Below are 15,545 nucleotides of genomic sequence, written 5' to 3'. Positions count from 1 at the left end.
CCCAACTGCGAACGTGCTAACGCCACTGGACTACATCCTTTACAACGGTTAAAGTGGTCAATTTTATGTCATGTACATTTTACCACGATTTTTAAAAAGCAAGGGGCCCGCGGCCCGCGGTGCCAGAGGACCTCAGGGCGAACCACGTTTGCACAGCACAGCGTTATTACCAACCAGGCAACCGAACGTCCTGTCTGTAACCGGCTGGTCTAAAAATAAAAGTGACTTTCCCCAGCTCATGGCTTTCATTATGAACGCCCAAAACAAAAATGTTTGCGGCTGAATGATATTTACGAAAAATTCCTGCTCCCGGGTCCTCAGACCAAGTAGTCAAACAAGGACGGGAGCCTCCCGGCAGGGCCGCCCTGAAGGCAGGCCAGAGCCCGCCCCATGCTGCAGTGACTCAGCTCCAGGGAAAAATCAGCGCTGCAGCTTCCTCGCTGTTTCCCGAGGGCTGCGGAAGTTATTCCTAAATACTTCCAAGCTGGTGACAATGAAGATCACAAACTGATTTTGAAAATACAGTCACTCAAAGGACAAAGGGGTGAAGGATCGACAGATGCCTCCTTGGGAAATAAACGCCGGTCCGCGCTCTGCACGTCAGGAGACGGTGTGCAGCCCTGAGGGTCGTCAAGCTGAGGGCTCGAGGGGAGCGCACAGTGCTGTCTTCTCTTTGGAGGGAGGGGGGAGGCACAGGATGGGGAGGAGTTGCAGTGTTGCTCTAGGAAGATGAGTTTGAAGTATTAGCCTGGAAGTACAGAAAACTAGGAAGGTGCAAAATAGTCAGGACACGGTGCTATGTGAATGTAGGGGTTATTCATAAAGGTAAACTTATTTTTATAGATCACAGGGTTGATGCCTTTCACTGGAGCTAAATACGCACCACCCCCCCCAGAGAGTGCTGTCCCGCGTGGAGAGTACTTAACTCCTGAGTACTTGACCCATCCTGGCTCAGTCCCGGGCTAAGAATCCAATGTCTGACTGTCAGGAGATCCATCTTTAAGAATCACGTTATCACGTCTCAACCCTCCGTCACCATGGCCTTCATGCCCCCGAGCTTGCTTTACAAGTATTTATTTTAGGGGCTGGAGAAGTCCACGCTGCCTCTGGTGCTGGTTTCGACTCATGGACTTCAGAAAGCATGGTCAAGTGCCTACCCCATGGTGACTCCCCTGGGAATGTAACAGAACTGAACCGGCCAGAACTTCTTAAAGATGAAGGCACTTTCTAAATACAATCTCTCTGGAATCAAAGCACATTTCAGCCTCAGCCTGTACTGAAGAGAAAGACCTTTTTAAGAAGAGTGAGGGGAAGCTGGGCTGTTCTTTTCTCATTTGGTTAAAGACTAAGACAGCATATGGTCCACAGTGGGTGGCTGTTCAAGTGTAACATGGATGTGTCCAGCCCAACACGGTTTATCGCTTTCTCTACGTGGAACCAGCTGTTAGAATGGATTGGTGACTTCTTCTGCAGCTGAAGTTAGGAGGAAAAGAGCTCACCACCCCGGCATCCCCCAAAGTAATATTTATCAATTAACCTTTGCCCTCAACACCGCTTCCTCAAGAAGCATTTTGTGATAATTCACAACACTGGCTGGCTGAGCACTTACACTGTGCTCCTGCTTCATACACACAATTTTATTTACACCTCAGACCATCCCTATGAAATAAGAAAGTACGTCCTCTATTATGCTGAGGGGGAAACCGAAGTCGGGACCACTTGTGACGTCCTGAAGCCACGCAGTTGCTAAGTTTGAATCTCAACTGCAGAGCCCGGCTCCCGGCCCCTGACCGCCTCACAGGCTCAGCACGGCTTGCTCTGCATCCGTGGAAAGGTGGCATCCCAAGCTGGCCGGCTACTAAGCTCTTCTCCACCCACGGCTGACCTTAGCATGCCCCTGCCACATGGATCTTTCTTTTCACGAATGGACCGGCTTTTCCAGGCATTCGTTGGGCAAAAGAGCTTTAGAAAGTGACTCTCCCACTGTACCCCGGGGGCATGTGGTTAAAATGCAGGCTCTGATCCTGCCCGGCTGGGCTGGGTGGGCCTGAAGCTCCGTATTTCCAAGAAGCCCCCAGGAGGCGCCCAGGGAATGAGCTGTGACTGAGGGGTGGGGCCCTGAGCACCAAACGAGACAGGGCGTCGAGCAAGACACAGAAGACAGTATTGCAGCACTTCAGGAGATCTCTCAGACAGCACCCGTCTGCAGCCCGCCCCCAGCGGCACCCCCGCCCTTCCCACCCCCCACCGGCCTGGGCCCCCAGCAGAGACAGCAGCAGTCCCAAGAGGTACACAGACATGCCCAGCCCTCTGCTCTCAGGGGGCTTTGGGGCCAAATCTGAATGAGCGTCTTGGACAGTGGATTTGCAACTGTCACGACTTGTACAGTAGTAGTACATTAAATAAATTCTGACTCCACCATTTGAGGACTAGATGGCCAATGACATAGTAAAGGAATATTTCACGACACTAAGAGATATTCACAGTAAGTAGAAGGAGATGGCCATGATATAATTATATTGGGAAGAAATACTAAAAGTTTCCACACCAAAATTTCAATGGCAGTTATCTAGGGCTAGGATGTTAAGATGGTTTTATTTCTTTTGCTTATCTATATGTTGTAAACCTTGGGCCTTCCCTGGTGGCACAGTGGTTAAGAACCCGCCTGCCAATGCAGGGGACAGGGGTTCAATCCCCGGCCCGGGAAGATCCCACATGCAGCGGAGCAACTAAGCCCGTGCACCACAACTACTGAGCCTGAGCTCTAGAGCCCGTGAGCCGCAACTACAGAGCCCACGTGCCACCACTACTGAAGCCCGTGAGCCTAGAGCCTGTGCTCCGCACAAGAAAAGCCACCGCAATGAGAAGCCCGTGCACCACAACGAAGAGTAGCCCCCGCTCGCCGCAACTAGAGAAAGCCCGCGTGCAGCAACGAAGACCCAATGCAGCCAAAAAGAAAATAAATAAATGCATGTTGTAAATCTTTTACAATCAATACGTCTTAATTTGGAATAAGAAGAAAAATCGTTTTTTACTACTTATTTTTAAAGATTACTCTGAATCCGTAACGATTCTCAGCAGCACTGAGGTGCGATGACCAGAGGTCAGGAGCCTGCCAACACAGGCGACAGGAAGGAAACAGAAGCACCTGTGAAATACTCCTGCCAAAAATGATGAGCCTGAACTGAATCGATCCTCTAGAGCCGACCTCCACTCGCAGGAAACATGGCAGGTAGGGGGCAAGCCCAAAGACTGAACAAGGAGGCCAGTGGACAGAGCCAGGACAGGGGACGTTCTGCAGGGCAGCTGGCCCAGTTGCTGCAAGAATTCAGGAAGGGGCATGAAAAGACTCAAGAAAGGGTGCAAGAGCGCACTCTCATAAATGAGTGCAACGTGTGACAGGTTAGGGCTGCTGTGGACTGAAGGACTGTACCCCCCCCACCCTGCCCATATGTTGAAGCCCTAATCCCCGCTGTGAAGGTACCTGGAGGAGGGGTCTTTGGGAGGCAGTTGGGTTTAGATGAGACGGTGAAGGTGGAGCCCCACGACGGGATTAGTGCCCTTATAAGAAGAGACAGAGACCAGAGCCCCCTCTCGGCCACGGGAGGACACGGCAAGAAGGCGGCTGTCTGCAAGCCTGGGGGAGGGTCTCACCAGACCATTCCCCCCGACCCCTGAATCGGTCAGCACCTTGATCTTGGACTTCCCAGCCTCCAACACTGTGAGAAGTGACTGTCTGTTATTTAAGCCAGCCCATCTCTGGTGTTTTGTTATAGCAGGCCGAGCTAAGACACGGCAGCCCCAGTGGAACAACCAAGTGTAAGGAGAGGTTTTTGAGCCGATCAGGGTAATTTAGTTATGCGGGTAATGCTAATTTTCAGGTGTGTAAACGGCCTTGTGTTACAGAAGAAATGTCCATACTTCTTAGAGATGCAGTCTGGAGTATGCGGAGAGTAAAATGAAATGAGGTTCCAGATTTCTTTTAATTTTATAAATGGAGAGTGTAAACAAAGCAGCAAAGTATCGCAACAGGCAAATCTGGGTGATGGATATGCCGGTGCTCACTATGCTTTTTATTCCCCCTGCTTTTGTGTCTTTGAAGTTTTTCACAATGACATATTTTCAAGTGGTCAGGGAGTCTAGTCTTTCTAACCTCAAGCAAAGTCCTAAGGTCACCTAGGACACAGATCCACCTGTGACACACGGGTACCTTTAAGCTGGAAAAAGAGGCACTGTACAAAGGGAACTTCAAATATCTCACATAGCCTCACTTGATCGGGAGCTTTGAAGAGGGAACTTTGCTGTAATGAAGCTGCAGAGATACTGGTCAAGGCTAGATTCTGAACTCAGAAGCAATTCGCCCAGAAACACAGAGAAAATGAGGAGAATAAGAGCTGATATATGTACCGTGCTTTACGGCTCATGTGTATTTTCAGGTACATCGTATCATTTCATCTTCCCTTTCCCTTTCATCCCCTTTACTTCAACTCTTGAGGTGTAAGGCTACTTTCCACCTTTTATAGGTGTTGCTGCAAACAGAGTCCCTTGGAGCAGGGAATGTGAGAGAGAGGCGGCCTCGGCTTTGTCTGCTGGGCACTGGCAGCCAGGTGTGCCCTCTGTGTCCCTGAAATGTAAACCTGACACATCACTTCCCAAAGTAAAGTCCCTCGACTCACAAGGTGGAAGCAACTCGAGTGTTCACAGACAGATGAACGGATAAACCAAGTGTGTTCCATGCGTTCAGTGGAATATTTTTCAGCCTTAAAAAGGAAGGAAACTCTGGCCTGCACTACAACATGCATGAACCTTGGGACATCACGTTACGTGAAATAAGCCAGACACAAATCGACACATACTGTATGATTCCATTCACATGAGGTCCCTAGAGAAGCCACGTTCATAGAATGGGGGAGCCAGGGGCTGGCGGGAGGGGCAAACGGGAAATCACTGTTCAGTGGGGTCAGAGTTTCAGTTCGGGAAGAGGATGAAATTCCGGAGATGAACGGTGGCGATGGCAGCACAGTGCGCATGCACTTCACGCCCCTGGATGCTGCACTCGGAATGGTGAAGACAGTTCAACGCTGTGTTCTGTATATTTTCCCTCAGTGTTTAAAATCCTTCCGTAACTGTCACCTAGACAGGAGCAGTAAGTTCCTTAGGGCCCGAGGTCGCATCTCAGCCCCGCCGCCCCCCGTGAGCTCCCTTCCGAGGTCCCGCTGAGGGCGTGAGCATGCGGGCCGCGCGGGGGCCCTCCCCGCCGGGGCTGCGTGTCCCCTCCTCCGGGGCCCCGGGGCTCAGGGGCCACGCCGCTGCCCGGGCCCACGCCCCGCCCCGCGCCAGCTGCGCAAGTCGCCGGCTCGCAGGCCTCAGCTTCGGCCCCTAGAAAGCGCGGCGATAAACTCGCCACTAGCGTGGTGACGACGTGCACGAGCACGTGTGCCCTGCGAATTGGGCCTGGCACACCGTCAACGCTTCACAAAGTGTCACTGGTCGCCCCGAGAAGGTCCTCCGACGGGCTCGCGCCCCCTGGTCTCAGGAAGAGCGGGGCGCCTCCTCCTCTGCTCCCCGCGCCCTGCCTTTCAAACACTTCGGGTTTTCTTAAGAAAGGAGGAGCGTTCGTGTTTGCGTAGACGCGTGCCTGCCGCTGAACCGTGCGCGCTGGAGGTGAGACGCCACCTCCCGCCTCCTCACCCAGGGGCGGCCCCGGCCCACCGCGCGCCCCCGGCTGCAGGGAGGCTCCGTGGGGGCCGGGAGGCCCTGGGCCTCGGCACGGGCGCCTCGGGAGAGGACAGAAGAGCTCGCCAGGCCAGGCGCGGCCCCCGCCGCCCGCCCGCGCTGCCCCATCGCACGCAGACACTCAGCCCGAAGGACGCGGGTGCCAGCCGCCACTGCCGCCACGAGGCAGCGAGGAGTCACCGGGCTGCGCGGGCGGCGGCAGACCGGGGCCGCCCCCCCACCCCGGCCTCGGCCCGAGTCTCGCCTCCCGAAGGCGCTGTGCCAGCAGAGCCGCGCGGGGCAGGGGCGGGCTGGGGTCCGCGTCCCCCAGCGAGAGGGCTGTCGCTGACCCGCCGCACTTGTCACACGGCCTCCGCCTGCCGACACTGTCCTCCAGCTCTGCCTTCACCTCGCACTGCAGGTAGGGCCCCGGCTTCCACCCACCCCTCTCCGCCCCGCACCCTCTTTGCAGGATATGTTAAGCCCTGGGAAGAATGCCTTAGTAAACATCGCTTTCTGTTTAAACATGTTAATAATTGTCGAATTTGGTTGGAGGGAATGTTTTATTATAATGGCTGTTAACAGGAAGGTCTCCAGCTGTCAAATCACCTCACACGCTTCACAGAGAAAAATCTAGGTGTCCCAAGGGTGGTCCAGGACCTCTGCGTGGATGAACAGTCAGGTGGGCGGGGCGGGGGAGAGAGGGAGAGAGCAGCGTTCATGACAGAACAAAGAGGGGATCTCAGGCTCACGACAGAGGGGTAGCGACTTGTTCCCAGGCCCTGTGCTTACAAACCCCCAGGGGATCCGGCCAAAGCCAGAATCAGCCGCCCGGGGTGGCGACGGGGAGGGGCGGCGGCCCGGAAACCCTCCCAGGCCGCGGGCTGCACGACCACGACCACCGCACTGGAACTGCGAGCTTCTGCCCCAGGCAGACCTTCGCAGACGCGCGAAAGAGCAGTGATTCTTCCATCCTTTTAGAAAAATAATGATCACCTTCAAGCAATGTTTCTTTGGTTTTGAAGAACTCTGGGGGGAAAGATTTTAGACATCTACTTCCTCAGCGCTAGCCCTACCACGGCCTCTGAAGTAGGGCCTGAGAGTTGAATCCTGAGGGAGCCACTTAAGGAGAGAAAAATACTGATTTGGGAACAAGTGCAAGAGGGCTGCCGAAGGAGAGAAGTGAGGTTTTGTGTTAAAACCCAGTTTACCAACACGTTCCCTCCATCCACTTCGAGAGCCTCTCCCAGAGACCCCGATCCAGATGAAAGGCGGCTCTCGTCTTCTAAACCAGATGAACACCTTAAAAGCTATAAGTTAAACACCTTCTTATGTTTCACAGCCTTTGGGAAAGACTTCTTATTCAAAGATTCCTGTCGTAAACACTTTTGTTAAATAAATAGCATTCTTAATTCAACTTCATGTAAATCTGAGTTGTCCTGAGTTGAGCTGGATGATTTTGAATGAAAAATCACTCTTATTTTTCCTGTCAAATATTCAAGACCTTTTGACTCTCTCAAACCTAAGATTCCACAAAATCCAGACACACGTTCCCCCAAGAATTTGGCTGGTGTCCCAGGAACCCTGAAGCCTTCCACGGCCTGGCCCTCATTTCAGCCCACCCCCACTACAACATTAAACACGGGAAAGCAAATGGTGCAGACAGAGCACTTCCTCCGTGAGAAATGAAGTCACGGCGGTGCCTCAGCCCGGACACAGCTGGCGCGGGCCAGGAGCGTCTCTGCACGCAGCTATCCCTGGGCATGCAGCCGGGGGCCAGGGCAGCATGACGGCTGCGCCCAGGGCCCTGTCGTGGACTGGGTCACCGCCGGCCACCCTCTGACCCTGTCACAGGTTCGATTCCTCCCCTCTGGCTCCAATTCCTGCTGCACCATTTGGCCTGCAGGACCCCCACGCCAGCAAGTGTTGGAGCAGCCTCCCCAGAGGCAGAGGAGAGAGCGAGCCTGGGCCCCCCCGCCCTGCCCAGGGCTTTCACCAGCTACTTAGCCCTGGAGCCACTCGCCTTTTGTTCCCCTGCAGTCCCAGCAGGAACCTGATGCCAGGCTGCTAGCCCACCAGGCAGAGCACACATTCCAGAACCTGGGCTGCCTGCCAACCTCCCACCCGAGGTCCCCACCCCCGAAACTCAAGCCCAGAGCCTGAGCCCAGGAGCCCAGACGGATCCCGCGCTGGCACGGGGGGCCCGGGAGGCCTCCCCCGTCACGACCTGCCGCAGAGCCGGGGCCCAGAGGCCAACGACTGGGCACGGCCGGGCTCCACTGCCCTCACCTTCGGGCTGACTTCGGTGGCTTTCCACGTCTTAGCCCTGAAAACAAAACGAAGCACTGCTGGGATGCTGCTGTCAGCGGTCTGGCTACGTGGCCAGACTGTCAGAGGTTACCCTGGGGCTTGCGGAGTCCGGGGCTTTCTTCTCTCACTGATGACTGTTCCCAGTACCTGACCCCTGACCCCGGGGAGTGCTGAGCCCGCATCCTGCCTGTCTTGGGGAGCAAGTTGAGGCTACTTCTCAACCTCATCTAGTCTGCTCTCGGTATAGAATAGCCAAGCAGAGACCTTCGTCACCACTGGGGACACCAGGACCCCCGAGGCATCAGAGAACTGTAAAACGAGGACGAGAAACTCTCCTGAAGGTGCCAACGCTCACCTCTGCCTCCGTCTCACAGCGCTGGTGTCCTCTCTCTCTCCGCATCTCTCTCCCTCCCGTTCTCTCTCTCTTGGCTTTCCTTGAATTTCAGTGACCCCAGATCTAATAGGAAGAAAACATCTGGGACCCCATCACCCTTTGGGGGTCTTTTCTGTCTCTTCTGAACCCCCCGCCAGGTCCCATCTCCTTGGAGGCAGCACCTGACACCAGGGAGGGTCCCCCCACCCCCCACCCCTGTCTCTGCTCCTCCCGCGCCGCCCTCATCCGGGGCCCCAACACACCCTGTGCACAGACGCTGCAGGTCTTCCCCTCCAGCCTGACCGTCCTCCAGAAGCGCCCTGTGACAACCTGGGGGCCGCATCCACCTGGGCCCAAAGCAGCGTGTCTGAGGCTGCGCCCACCCTCCCACAAAACCAGCTCCTGCTCTGATGCCTCTGCACCAGCATCTCCCCAGGCAGCCGGGCTTGGAACCCGCCCTGGTCACCCCATCTCCCTCTGCTGCGTCCACCATCCCCGAGCCCCCGTCCCATCTGCCCTCCCTTCCATCCCCTGCCCAGTCCAAGCAGACTCTTCGACTACGTGCGTAGACCACTGGATGGACCCCCAGCTGACTCCTGTCCTTCGGAATCCCAAAGCTCTAGGGCAGAATCGGGCCTTAGGAAGCACCTCCTGTCTCCCTGTGTTCACAGGGCCGGGAGGGAGCGCAGGCCTGAGGTGGCCTCAGCAGGGCGGGCATCGCAGGATCTTCCTGCCCCTGCCAGCCTCCTCTCACCCCTTCCCCGGACTCAGTCGTCCCGGCAGCCGGCGAGGCCCCTCAGGAGCCGCTCCTCCAGGAAGCCCACTCCGACCCTCCTGCTCCTGAACAGACACCGCCTCGACCTCTCTCGGGACGCAGCACGTCTCCCCTCAGTACAGGCCTCGGTCCTGCTTGAAACCGTAGACCACCTGCTCACTCTTTATCCTCTCCAGAGCCTTTCATCCTGAGTAAGAAATAGTTAAGCCGGATGGCATCAGATGGCTCCGCAGAAGCTGGTGGCGGTCCCCAGCCACGGTCTCCTGCAACTCCCACCCCCGCCAGGAAGCGATCAGGAGTGCAGAGGAGGAAAGAGGTGAAACCACCGTACAATGCACACCAGTAGCTGTCTTCACAGCAGGAACGACGGGAAGCTAAGCCCGCCAAATAGCCTACATCGGGTGAGCCCTGGCCCTGCTCCCAGGACGTGGCTGGCGTGGACCGGGCTCCGCCGCCCCCCTGCTCCTATGGAACAGAAGCCAGTCCTGTCCCTGTTCAGGCTGCAAAACCGCAGGCCCACCCTGAGCCCCCTCCTCCTCCGTCCAACAGAAACTCTCACTACATTTTCATCAGAAAGGACTCCGTTCACTCTGAGTTGATATTTTGTATTTTGTTGCCCAAAGCAGCATCACGGAACAAACAGGGGTAAACGGTTTCATGAGAAGACAGAGAGGCGACCTTCGAACTCCCGCCAGGCTCTCGAGGCCAAAGGCAGGCGGTGCTGGAGTGGAGGGGGACAGGCCCCATGTGGTGGCAGAACACAGCACAGCGACACAGAAGGTGTCACCTCTCAAGGCCCTGTCACCACGTGTGTGCCCCTCTGGCTCCTGTGACTGTCACAGGCCTGAGCTTGGTCACGTTGGCCGTTTCTCCAATAAGCCAGAATGGGGGGTGGGCAGGACGCGGCTGCTTTGGGGGATACCCGGGGGGAGGGGGAGCGTCCCTCACACCCCCCTCTGCTGGTGCACAGAAAGGCAGTCAACAGCCCCAAGAAGAGCTGCATTTCCACGAAAACAGCCTGCCAGCCTCCCGAGCTATTTCTATGGAAATACAATGTACCACTGGGTATAAATAGAACTCACAGCCGCCAGGAATTTTCTTTTCTTTGCTTTGTCCCTCTATAGAAGCTAAAGATATTCACACCATACGAAGAAAAACTAGTGGAGAATAATTTAAGACACCTTTGAAATGCCTGCTTGGGCTATTTTTACTTTTTCTCATTCCATTGAGACAAAAGGTTCTAAAAATGGACTTGGAAAAGCCAAGTTCTGATACAGCCATCGGGTGAGTTCCTTGAGAGCAGGCGCCCCACGCTGCATTCCTCCGTGTCCCTGCAGGTGACCGAACGGGGCGGGGGGTAGGGACACGTGTGGGTGGAGGGGTCTTACAGAAAGGAGACTATGAGGCGGCCCTTCCAGAGTTTCAGGACGGCAAACAAGTTCCACGAAGAAACATTCTTTCCTGTAAACCCAGCACGGTGAACAGGACCTCACAGCTGAACCAGCCGAGGGCCAAGGGCCGTCCAGGGCGGGAGCAACGCGCAGAGAAGTGAAGCCCTTTGGGGCCTGGGACAGGCTGGGGCCTGGGGCCGGGGCTGGAAGTGACGCGGGCCAGGCCTGGACTCGGGGCCCTGAGGACTCGGGGACTCAGTCACAGGGCAGCAGGGGCCAAGGAAGACCTTCTGAGGAGAGCAAACCCACGCGGTGGACAGACGCCATAGGGCAGGCTCTGCGGGCCCGGGGGAGCAGGGGAGAAGGCGGGGCGGCGGCAGCGTGGAGAAGAGCTTATTCCTGGGACATGGCGGTGGGTGAGGCGTGGGCAGGGCCGCAGGGGAAGGAGTGAGGCGCCAGACTGGGGGGGGGGGGCAATCCCCGGCAGCTGTGGGTCCCACCTCAGCTGCCCTGCCCCGAGGCCTCCGGGGGCTAGAGCCGAGGTGGCTGGGAGCCCAGCACGGAGGGGTCAGAGGGGCCAGGCAGCCACGGAGAACGCAGGCAGGGAGGGGCAGAGCAGAGAGGAGGGAACCGGGGTGGAGGGTTGCCGTGGGCCCTGCCTGCCTTGGACAGGGCCGGCTGCCCCGAACCCACCTCCTGAAGTCGGAGCCCCCCCCCCCGGAGCCCCGGCCCGGCCAGCTCGTGTAAGGATACTTGGAAGGGCTTCTCCCCAGTCCTCGGCCCCCTCCAGCGGAAGAAGCCCGCTGACCACTCACGACGCCAGAGGGAAGAGAGCCTGCGCCCTCCAGTTCCCTGGTCTCAGCCAGCCCGTCTCTGTCCGGAGCATGGACGTAACACAAGGGAAAGGTCACTCAGTTACACGAAGCCAGTGGTCTACGTGAAGCCCCAAGGCCTCCCTGCGTTCGGTTAGCCTCGTTGTAAGCCTTCGACTTGCCCCGTCAAGCTCGAGCTCCTGGTATTTCTAGACAACACCAAGCACTCCCTCGGCAACTATCACACTGACAGGGAAACGCTTCCCGTACGAGGGCCTTCTGAAACGTACACACTGGACCATGACTTCTTCAATGCATTTCAAGCCACATCCACAGGCTGACTGCCGTCTCTACTGGCCCTCCCCGCCGGGAGCCGGGGGACCCGCTGGTGAAGACAGCTCTCGGCCACGTGCAGGCGGAGGTGGCCATCACTGAGGAGCCGTGACTCGGGACCCCGACAGCCGGGCTGGACGTCACACGAGTCCTCCGAGAGCCCAGGGGCCCAGGAGGCTCCAGAGAGGCCTCCCCTGGGCCGCCAGCCTCCTTTCTCCTAGTCCTGATTCTGCCTCCCACTCACTGTACTGACTTGGCCTGACTTGGCCTCGGGGCGAATCGCCATCTCTGGCTCCTTCTCGGGGCGGCCCGGTTCAGCCTCCGGACAGTTCCTCGGACTGCTGCTCTGTTTCGGCGTTTCGCCCCGCGGCGTCCCTGACGCGGTAACCCAGCCCGGGGCCCCTCTCCCCATGCCTGTGGAACATTTCCTCAGCATGACCGGTAGAGTGTTCTCTCGTGGGGCAACACCCAAAGGAAAGAGAATCTAGAAACGGGGAAGGAAAAGCACCTCTCCCTCCCTTCTGGGGAAAACTGAGTTCTCTCAGGCAGCGATGGAGGCGCGTCTTGGGGTCACAGACACCGCGCCAGGGCTGCCCGGGCGCCTGGCTTCCCGAGGACGAGGCGGAGGGGTCAGGGGACTCAGCAGGAATGAGGGAAGCCCTGTCCGCCCCTGCACTCGGCACCTCGTAAGGAGCGGCAGGACGTGTCAGCAGACAGACGATCCCAGGCTCCACTACAGGGACACGGAACACCGAGCACGTCCAGCCGGCCCTGGTCCGAGAGGAGCCCCACAGCCTCACAGCCGAGCCGCACGAACCAGAGAGTTGATGGCGGCGACGGGCGGCTTCTGTGCCGGGTCAAGCACCAGCGTAGCCGTGAGGAGACAAAATAAACTCGCGCTCATTTTCCTACATTGAAGCTCATTGTCACAGCCATGGTATGAGATGGATACGCTGATTAAAGAGAGGGTGTGTCTCTAGCTGCTTTTTTGGGCCAATGGGAAGAAAAGTAATACGTGATTTTTTGTTAATCATTATGACCATCGTCATGCCCTTTACAAAATATAAAAGCATCAACAAATTAAAGCAATTCTCACTGAGTCATAATAAAAATTCATTAATTCAGACTCTACAGGTACCTTTTAAGAAACATTTTAAGAAAACCAACGTTATCCTTTTATTAGGAGAGTAAACGAGACTGCGGAGAATGCTACGACACCTAAGAGGGGAAATGCAGACCGTTCTTCAGCACTGCCCGGACAGGTAAGTGCTGAGTTGTTTATTAACACTGAGGAGCTGATCACCCGTCTCTCAGCCATTCGACAAACCACTCAGCCCAAGCCTTCCACGTGCAGCCCGATTCAAGACACTGGAAGTCCCACGGCAGAGCAGACAGACACGCTGCCTAGCCCGGCACCTGAAACGTGATGACATATCTGACGACAAAAACAAGATCCTGCAAGTCAAGTTTATGCGAAATCAATCATGTATGCGGAAGTACTCTTGAAAACTGAAGTGTTATCCAAATGTTAGCCAACTTGTTTTTTTTTTTTTTTGACTGCGTTGGGTCTTCGTTGCTGCGTGCGGGCTTTCTCTAGTTGCAGTGATTGGGGGCTGCTCTTCACTGCAGTGCACAGGCTTCCCATTGTGGTGGCTTCTCTTGTTGTGGAGCAAAGGCTCTAGGCACGCAGGCTTCAGTCGCTGTGGCGCGAGGGCTCTAGAGCGCAGACTCAGCAGTTGTGGCTCATGGGCTCTAGAGCCCACGCTCAGTAGTTGCAGCACACGGGCTTAGCTGTTCCGCGGCATGTGGGATCTTCCCGGACCGGGGCACGAACCCACCTCCCCCGCATCGGCAGGCGGACTCCCGACCACTGCGCAGACTCCCAACCACTGCTCCACCAGGGAAGCCCTTGAAAGAGAAATCTTTAAGCACTCTTCCAGATTAACGTGAAGGACTCTTGGACTGCTCAGCCTCAGTGATTTTCTTTTCAGAAGATAATGTTCCTAGACTCTTATTACCTGTCCCAAACTGCTCTGTTATTCTTGTTTCATAGATAGATAAAAAATGATAGACCAATAAATGATAGAGATCAGTAATAAATAATAAATGATATAGATGATAGATATAGCTCAATAATAGATGATAGATAACAGATAGACAATTGACAAGATAATAGATAGATGACAGACAGACAGAGAGATAGAATGACTCATCCAGCCCATGAGGGAGTAGCTTTCTCTCCTAGAGATTTATAAGATATTGGAGTTGGGGGGAAGGCTTGGGATGTGAAAGGCCCTGGAGAGAAAAGGCTGGACCTTAACTCCCCTCTTCTTGAATGTGGGCTGGACTTAGTGACCTAATTCCAAAGAACAGAGTGCAGAAAGGGGAAAACAGTCACGTTTCCAGTGAAGAGGCCTGGCAGACACACCTTACTCACGTGCACGTCTGACCGCACCAGAGAGGTGCCCTCTGACGGGATGTGCTTAGAAAGCACTCCATGCCTGTGGCATTCTGTGCCAAACCCATAACCCCAGAGCCAGGAATTTCCCATGGCTTTCTATCGGACCCCAAGTTTGCCCTCATTTACCATGTCCCATGAGTGCCACCTCCCCGGAGGTGCTAAATGATAATACTAACATCGGGTGGAGAGAGGGCCAAATGGCTTTTGAGAATCTCTTTTCAAACCTTGAGACATTGAGTCTATACATTCAACTGTCCTCAAAACCAGGAATTAGCTGATTCAAAATGCTGCCACCATCAGGATTATAATCATTACACAGACTTCAGATCAAATTTTCTGGTGCCTGGACTGGAAGCTAATTGTTCCAGAAGCTACTGACTAAGCCTCCTGACTGAAGGAAGCTCACTTGTCCCCAGGTATGGAGTGGGCACTGCTGCTCTTGGGGGCTGACCGTCAGCAGGAGGGCACTCGTGAGGGCACTGCGTCCGGACGCACCCGGTGCCTCCCAGACACATCCTGCGTCTCCAGCCCCGGAGCCTCCACCCCGGCCCTCACCCGGCAGCTGCTTCAGCCTCAGACACTCACCTCTTCCTGGGAAAGCCCTCCCCAGGCCAGGCCTGGCCACACCCCGGAGCCCTCGGCCCTCCGTGTCTGAACAGTCGTCAAGGTTTCCATCACACGTTCAACGCCTGCACCCTCGTAGGCAACCCAGGGCCACCCGTGCCACGCACCTGCCCAGCACACCCCAGATGGTCACCTAACCGCTGCTAAAGGACGTGATTTACACGCTCCGGGCAGGAGGTCACACCCACTCCCCCGTACGGACGAGCGGCCGGAACTGACCACGGAAGTAGGCAGAGCGGTCGATTCAGACAAGAGGCGTGGAAAGGTCTCCTGAACTCTGAGATCTGAGAGGGTTAAGACTTGCTTCGGGGGAGGGGGGGGATTACAAAGCCCCATCTTCAGGAGAATAAATTAAATGTACAAGAGCTATGACATTTCTGCCTTATGACTAGACTCCTTAAATACTGATACGTATCTTGGAAAAACAGACGGCAAAGTAAAGGAAAGTCCCCCCACAACTGCACTGCCCTTCAGGGCCCTCAATCCTTAAAATACTAGGTCAGAACCCTGGTCCCAGAGAGCAGCTCTGCCAAAGGAACCAAAGGCGCGGTCGCTGTCCAGAAACCACCGTGCTCTGCCGCCTCCTGCCACCGCTATTGGAACCAGTACAGAAACCCAGGGTTGCATTCTGGCTTTGAAAAATAATTTGAGCAGCTAAAAGAGTTCCTTCTAAGCACCTTGTTTTCTCATACAATTCAACAGCACTGTTTGCTCTGGAAAAAAAAATGACAAATTTAGCCTTAAGAACCTA

This window comes from Kogia breviceps, chromosome 16 (genome assembly GCF_026419965.1).
Source record: "Kogia breviceps isolate mKogBre1 chromosome 16, mKogBre1 haplotype 1, whole genome shotgun sequence".
NCBI lineage: Eukaryota > Metazoa > Chordata > Mammalia > Artiodactyla > Physeteridae > Kogia > Kogia breviceps.
Note: the sequence above shows the minus strand (reverse complement) of the source record.